Source organism: Capsicum annuum, chromosome 10, assembly GCF_002878395.1.
Source record: "Capsicum annuum cultivar UCD-10X-F1 chromosome 10, UCD10Xv1.1, whole genome shotgun sequence".
NCBI lineage: Eukaryota > Viridiplantae > Streptophyta > Magnoliopsida > Solanales > Solanaceae > Capsicum > Capsicum annuum.
The window spans coordinates 214,852,627-214,859,510 of NC_061120.1; the positions used below are offsets into that span (position 1 = coordinate 214,852,627).

General features: G+C 37.7%; 1 long non-coding RNA gene across 1 annotated transcript; it reads left to right on the forward strand.

Moving 5' to 3' along the window:
- The first annotated feature begins 274 nt into the window (after positions 1 to 274).
- LOC124887655 lies at positions 275 to 6,204 on the forward strand. The gene is made up of 3 exons (XR_007045490.1): positions 275 to 510; positions 599 to 1,119; positions 4,497 to 6,204. It is a non-coding gene; the product is annotated as an uncharacterized LOC124887655 (long non-coding RNA).
- The last annotated feature ends 680 nt before the right edge of the window (positions 6,205 to 6,884 follow it).

The window sequence follows — 6,884 nt, forward strand, 5'->3', positions numbered from 1 at the left end:
AATTAAGTCTAATTTGAGTTATTCTTAATTGAATTTAATCATGATTATTTTAATCTAGTTAAGTTTATTTAGGGTTATTTAATAACTCAATTAGATTTAATAGGTGTTCTTAACTAACCCCAATGTTAAACCCAAATCCCTTTTAATTCAGCAACAAAAACCAACAACCCACTAGCTATTCGGGCCCAAACCAATCCCTTAACAACTTCATCCCTAACCGAAACCACCTAAACCGGCCCAACTATCTCTCTCTTTTCCCTCTTAACCTAACAGAACAGCAGTACTATGTATCCAAAACAACATAACCCCGTCAACCCGAATTCGATCAAACCTTAACCCGATTCTAACCCGATACAACCCAATGCACCCTGCGGTTCCCCTTTCCTTCGCTTCAAACGTGCTCCTCATGTGAATAACAGGTGGTTTCGTACCACGGGGGTTCCGATAATCATCTAGAACAAGCTTAGGTGTCCCTCCAACGTCTCAATCCCGTAAATCGCGGTACAATTGGTACGCACTCTACATCCTTGGCAATTTTTTATTAGTTGAAGAGGGAATTTTGATTCCTGATCCCTCATTGGCTGTGTATTTTGGATAGGTGGAGAGCAACGCCAAATGAGTACGGATTTATTTTAAGGCAAAAACCGAATCCAAAAGGAATATTCACGAAAATCTCTTTCAAAAATCCGGAAGAGGACCCTGAATTGGTGCCCTATAAGAAGACCTCTGGGGTCACTGTTGGGAGGGCTTTTTTTTTTTTTGTTTCTCGAAGGGATTAAGGGAGTTGTGGGTTTAGATCTTTTTTAGTCAAAAGAAGAAGAGGAAAAATCCCTTGGTGTTGAGAAATATCAAGTTCGAAAGAGGGGGAAGATTTTATTTTTCTGGTCACCATTTGTTTTTTTTAAGGTCAAGAAATTTTAAGGATGATTTTTCTCTGTTTTTGCACTCGAAACTTTGGTTAGAAATTCTGTGGGTTTCGAAAAGGTTTCTGAGTAAAGGTAGGAAGATATCTAGTGTGAAAAATCTGGGGGTACGCTCTGTTGGTGGTGTACGTCGTGAGATTCCAGTAGCAACGAGTTTCTAATAGCTCGAAAGTCCCGTTTTTCTGCCCCGAAGGAGGTAACATCCTTCCCATTCTTAACTTCTGCTATAGTTCTCTTTTTTCCAGCTTCCTCTTCTTCGTTAGAATGCTTATATTGTGGTTTGTGATTTTCGAGAATAGCTATAGAAGCTATGAAGGTCGTAGTATTTTTGTGATTATCGGTGTCTCTAGTTGTTTGCACTTCTTCATGAAAATATGATTTTTTGTTCATTTTGATTAACTTTATCTCAGATCGTTTCACATAAAATTTGCATCTTGGGTTACAGTTGATACTGTTTGATAGACTATTTCAAGGTTTAGTGATATTGTCTGTTCTTCGTTTCCTTCTTTATTTTATAATAGTCTTAAAAGTGTTTTCTTTGGTTGATAAAAGTCATAGTTGTCGGGAATGTTCGTTGATAGGAGGCTTTCTAATCCATGAGCAGTAACGAATGCGCAGGTTGATTTTCATACCTTTTTTTTTGTGCGCATTAGCCATGAGTTTTCATTATTTTCCTTTGCTTCCTATGTGAAAATTGGTCCCTTTTCTGAACTAAGCCTCATTAAAAATACAGTCTGCTATTCATGCCAAAATTGAGCTCAATTCTGTGTTTTTCATGCAATTTGAAAAGAAGTTTAAATTATGTCTAGCGTAAAGTTTTAATACTTGATTCCTTGCCTAGTGAATGTGGTACGTACCATCTGGAAAGATACTGTTATTAGTATACGAACGGATTTTTTGTAGTTGTTACTGGTTCGGGTGAAATCTTGTGCTATTCCATTTTGTTTGATGATTCTATGCATCCCGAGTCTATGCGTCTATGGAAGATATCCTCTCTACCATGTCCAAGGCAGGGGTATGGGCTACATACATTTTAGCAGGTTTAAATTTTGAATCAAAAAAGAACTTTTCTTTTGAAATCTAACTAATAAGTTAGTCGTTTCCCCTTATTCGGATGGTTAATTAGATTTGCAATTTTATTTATCCGTCTGCACTAACAATCAAAAGAAAAAAAGAGTTTCATTCTTGATGATGCATGGTTCTGTCAGAATTGATTTTCTTGCTCGTTGCCTGCTTATGGTTTTGAACTTTATTGAAATCCTTGTGATGCTGCTTTAATATCTCTCGACTTTACCAGTGCCGAGGTTCTTTTTTTTACAACGGAGCATTTTATAGTAATACATCGCTATGTTTAAGGTCTGAATGTCTAATTGGTTGCATTTTATAAATGAAATGGCACTCTGGGATTTTGCTTTCCTATATATAAATCTGGTGCATTCTCATATATAAAATTGCTATGCTGGTTGTATTTTATAAACTGGTGTGTCGGGTTCTAGGATTTGCTTGCGTTCGATGCATTTTATGAATGAATTAGTCTTCCGGGATATTGGGGGGTTCTTGTTGTTTCAGGTTGTAATCTGAAGAAATTTTCTTTTTTTACTCCAATTTTATTTTTATAAGTTGATGTAAAGCAACTTTTTAGAATGCGATAATATTTTTGAAACTTTCTTTTGTATGATTTTGACTTAGTTTTAAAGAAAGTCTTTCTATTTTACTTTTGGTTTTTGTTATTTCACATTGTTATCTGGTGAATATATACACATTGTTTCACATTGGGTTTAAAGCTTTGTTTGCGGGGTTGAGTAATGTCTATGATTTTCGATAGGTAGTTTTAGTATTATCTCGTGGTGGTAGTATTTTCTTGTGTTTAGTGGTGTTAGTTTATTTTGCATATTACACTAGTTGATACATAATTATGTTTTTGCGTTTGTCGTAAGTGTATTCTGTTGCCCATTTTAGCATGGTTATGCTTCAGGAGAATGATCTCTTTTAGAGCAAATAGTTTGTTTACCTAAACAAATTCATCCTTCATTCCTCGTAGTTCTCTCTTGCATTATTTCATTCATAATCTCTCTTTAGCGTACTTTTCAGGACCATTCGCGGCATTTAAAAGATTTTTATTTTTTTTACTTTACTTGCCAAGAATTATTTTCATTTTTTTATTGTGCATGAGTATGCTTAAAAATAGCAGGAATCATATAGCTTGTTAATCTGTGACATTTTGCACATATACTAATTTCTTTTTATTTTCTTTGCATGTGAACGCATTTTATGTCCCAAATGGACTATTTTCATTTTGCATTATCGATATGGGCTGTTGAGACCCATTATTCTCGAGTCAATTTTGAAGCTTCCCTTTAAAAACAATTGCATGGCATATGGATGCAAGAAGTCAAAAGAGGAATAATGGGTTAAAATCCCATTCTTGAAGCAACAACGAGCCCCGACCCTCATTTCTATTTCCTTATTTGTTGTCGTTATTCATTTATCGTTGTCGTATTTGTTTAGTTATTCACTTAGGCCTCAAAGCCAAAGTTGTATTTAATACATGTGGAGAATAACTCGAGCCAAAAAGGCTCGAAAACATAGAATTAGGACAGGTTATGGGTGAAAAACCCAAATAGTTTAGGACAAGGTCAACGATTTGGGCTTAAAGCCTAAATCATTACTTCCCTCCTTTTCCCTTTCCTCTTTTTCTGCTATTTACCTGCTTACGTGCTCCCTTTGTGAACATAATTAAATCCCTAACTAAGTCGCTACAAAACTAATTTTGCAAAAAACTTTTCCCTGATCGATCACTTTTCAACAAATCAATCTTTTACAAGTTAATCAAAAGACGATTATCAAATAGTCTGGATAACCGCAAGTTAGCGGATGTTTTAGGTGCCTAATACCTTCCTCAAACGTTAATAGGAACCATTTATCTAGAATCTCTAACTTAAAATGATTTTTCTATTTTGAATCGTTTGAAGTAAAATAAAAAGGTTTCTTAATTCCTTTTCAAAATTAAGTGACGACTCTCACAAGTCAAAAATTTCCGCAAAACAGAAATGGCGACTCTGCTGGGGAATTGTTTATGTTCTAACCAAATGTTTTATTTTGTCTTTTATTAAATATTTATGTGTTTATGTGTTTCGATTATGTAAAGTTTAATTATCGCATCTCATGGCATATTCCTGCATCTTATAAACTGTTTTGGGATTTCGTAGATGTCTCGGCCCCTGTTGTTCAATTCCAAAATGTGTTGTAAATACGAACAGTTTATCAGCACGTGAGTCGTCTGACACTGTTCATGTTTTCAAACTCAAGTTTTTCGCTTAAGAACCAGTGTCCAAGCCCACTCTAGACACTGAGGATAGAACGAAACCAAAATCCTATTTTAGGCATGTGCCTAGGACGACCCAATATCCGAGTGGGGTATTGGGCCATTAGAAAACTTACCCTGCGTCTACTGACCCCGATTCAATTACAGACGAATCATATTTATGTGTTGAAGAAATACATGCTTATCTAAATTCAATCCATTATCCTTTAGGGTCGGGGGAAGGCTTATCTTTGTCTGCTTTCATGTAGGATATCGCTCAACTATATTCTCGCGAAAAGTTCAAGATGGTTACCAAACCTGACGGTTTCTTGAAACTATGGTGGGACCACATGAGCGCTGAAGAGAGAAAGATTGTTAGGACACACATTGGGCATCTTCCTTCTTTGATCGAGATGAACGCTTGGACCGAAATGATCCATGTTTAAACAACTTTTTGGGATGATCAGAACATGGTATTTTGCTTTGGGTATGTTGAATTGACCCCCACCATTGAAGAGGTATTGATTTGTTACGAGAGTACGGAAATGTGTTTAAAGAGAAGGGAGACACCGGATAAGAATATTTTAGTCCCGGATGTGTGGGATCGTTAAAAGATCAAGGAGGTATTTTTAACTGACGATGACACCTGGCTAGGAGAACATGATGGAGCAAATATCACTTTTTGTGAGTTGTACCATCGGTTCGGAAGATTCAAATCTTTTCATAAATTTGGGGATAAATTGGAGTCGGAAGCAAAATAGAAGGAAACGAGAGCTTTTGCATTCGCGGTAGGCCTACTTGGAACCATGGTGTTCCCGCAGGGGGAAAATGGCACAATTCATCCGAGGGTTGTCACAGTGACCCATGCACTCTTCTTTGGAATGGAGTACAATTCTAAATAAGTATTCCACAACTTAGCCCCCATGATTGTCGCTGACATAGATTGCAATTTGGGAAGATGTCAAGTCGAGAATCGTTTCTTTCAAGGCTGCAAACTTATATTACAATGGTGGATGATGATGCATTTGGTGAAAAATTCTAGAACGGCACAACCTGATCACAAAACAAGGAGGAATCTGCTAGAATCGCACGACATGTGGTTATTTTTTCACAAGTTCAAAAGGGAAGCATCCTATGAATTTTGGTTTAAGACTCTCGGAGAATTAAGAGATGGTGATGTCCAATGGTCCCTTAACTATCTTCATTCAGGGAAATACATTATTCGAAGGGGCGAGTGGCCTTTTTTAGTGCTTCTGGGTCTCAGGGGAACCCGTCCCTACAATCCTAGCAGAGTTCTTAGGCATTAAAATCAAGCAGGAGACGCCTCAAATCGATTCTATGCTCAGATTCTTCACCGAATATGATGAAAGTGAGCCTTCGCTCAAAGACTACATGATAAATGGATGGAGAAGGAAAAGGTGGATGGAAGTCTCTTTCCGTATAGGGTATGAACCTAAAGTCAGCGACACTTACAAGGAGTGGTTAAAAAAGAGCCTCGCTGGAGAATTGAATCTGGGACCAAATGTTCCCACTCGGGTTGTGGATGTAGAATGCGAGCATCAAATTCGGCTTCACAGGCTACAAGATGAGTTCCAGAAAAGTGAAATCGCGCACCGGAAGATGCACATGGAGGAAGCTTTGACCATACGTATGTTGAGGGAAGAGTTGAAAAGAGCTGGGCAAGACACTGATGATGCCAAGCAATGTCTAATCGATTTGGATGATAGCATGGCCTCCCAACTTGATAGCATAGGGAAAATGACTTACGACTGCAAGGCACAGTTATGCGAGAGTCATCTTATCATCAATAGGTATCAAATAGCACATGAGGTAAACAAGGCAAAGAAGGCAAAAACAGACGAAGGAGCCTCCAGTAGCTAGTTTTTCTATTCTCCCCTGCGCGGGAACTTATCTTCTTTCATGTTATTTCCCCTTTTCCCTAAAGATTGTATCCCTATTTCGTTATCTTTTATAGACATTTATGCCCTTTTGTACCTATATGAGTTGGCGGTTAATAGATTGACTTTGAGGAAACATATATTTTCTTCAAAAAATCGTTAGGCCTGAACCCTTGGCTCAAAAAGGGTCACCCCAACTAGGATACACGTCATTATAATAATTTATGTGATATAACTGTTTTATGTTCTTATGTGCGTTTGTTGAGATCAAAGGAAAGTTTATCCACTATGTCCTACGGATGAATTTGGATATGACTCGAACAACTCTGTGTGGTTATTTCCTGTCAAATATTTTGCATTCTTATCACATACGGAAACTAACACTTTTGCCTTGGAGTTGTTTTACTTTGCAGATAATAGAAATTAGTCTGTGTTGATATAAGCTGGCAGAACATCCCTACTTCACCCGATCGAAAGCGCACAAAATCCCATCCTCTGACCATCATCCAGAAATGACAGGAAATAACAAAGAGAGAGCACTGACTATCCGGGATAATGTGATAGTAGAACCGAATGAAATGATTGCGGAACTTGCAAGAAAGTTAGAAATGCTAACTTGGTCATCACCGTCAATGCCCCCGGTCCAGACGGACACAGGACTCCACTCCAAATCTCTCCCCTCAGCACCCCTATTCTTGGGGACCATCCAACTAACGTATCCGGCTCCGCACCTCCATTTGTCCAAAATACTAATCGTGA